We start from the raw sequence: 1,435 nt of genomic DNA, 5'->3' as shown, positions 1-1,435 counted from the left end.
CCCACATCAGCTGAGAGAAAATAAAACAGCTGATCTGGAGGGAAAAGAGGTCTTTCACAAATTGGTCTTTCACTGTTCGGTCTTTTGAAAACTAATGTCTGGATCAGTAGCCAGAGGGTTTGGCTTCTGAGGGAAGAGATATTTGGGAGTCAGCACTTCTACAGAGAGAAAGAGAGAAACCCCATTGTCTACATATATTAAACTGCTCTGATGGAGAACTTTAGATTCTTAGTCAGAAAAGCTAGAGAACAACCTTATACAGACACAGGATACTGGAGAAGGATTTGGCAGAAGCTCTGGGTAGTTACAGTGAACTCCCATCTATATATCTAATTCCCAACATGTCCCCTCCATGCGGATATCTAAATCTGCACATCGGGGACACTTGGGGGGCAGGGAGATTTTCCTGCACATTTGGGGCAATACCCAGATGTGCAGAAAAATCTGAAAACCTGAAGACATATGTGGGGGATATTTAAATCCCCCCAAAAGTAAAAGAGCATGCTCTGAGACCAGCTTTGCCGCCGCCACTGCCAGAGAGGGGGCGGGGGTGGGAGAAGCCGCTCAACCCTTGCCACTGCCGCCAGTGGGGGGGAGGGAGAAAATTTGGCAGGCCAAGTTCAGGCCTTGCCGCTGCTGCCACTGCTGGGGGGCAGGGAGAAAGCTTGGCAGGCTGGCCACACCTCACCACTGCCGGGGGGGAGGGAGGGAGAGAGAAAGTTCAGACTATCGCGGGTCCCCCTTCTTGTACAAACCAAATAGTAAAAGGAGTTATTGCTTCTTAGGGACAAGGAGAATAACTTCCAGCCAGTAAAAGAGGTTGGGAAGAGGACCCTTGTCTGAGATAAAGGGGAGAAGCTTAGACACCTCAGGAGCTAGTGAAAAGCTATATCATCTAAAGAAAAACCAGTAATATCTGAAGGAAGAAATCAGGAACATCAATAAGAACTGTGTGAGTGCTGAATTATACTGAACAAAGAACCTCTTCAAAGAAATAGAAAGTCTTGAAACAAAACTACAAATACACTCTCTTGAATGTTCTAAGAATTCAACTCTGTAAATATTAGAAAGTTTTTTACCGCAGCAATCTCAAAACTTTGACTGTTCCTATTATACATATATTCCTTGCCCATTTAGTAAAATCTTTATTCGGTTTTTGAAAGTTAATTTGCCTCAAGCGCCATTTCTCAAGGATTTTAAAGAAAACTGGACAGCTCCTTTATTTTCAGTAGAGTTCCTGAGCTGAGAAAAAGCCTAAACATCTAAACATAGGGTGGGACAGTTAAGTCTTTTGTGACAAAGAATATATACACAAGACTGTAGGGCAATTCAGTCACTGAGGGGAGTTGAATATTTGGCGGGGGGAAATCTGCCAGACCGTTGGGGAGATACAGGTGTTCATCGTACCATATTATACCCACCCCATCACAAATAC

The sequence above is a fragment of the Gekko japonicus genome, unplaced genomic scaffold, assembly GCF_001447785.1.
Source record: "Gekko japonicus isolate JY-2015 unplaced genomic scaffold, Gekko_japonicus_V1.1 scaffold572, whole genome shotgun sequence".
Taxonomy (NCBI): domain Eukaryota; kingdom Metazoa; phylum Chordata; class Lepidosauria; order Squamata; family Gekkonidae; genus Gekko; species Gekko japonicus.
This window is presented reverse-complemented; position numbering follows the sequence as displayed.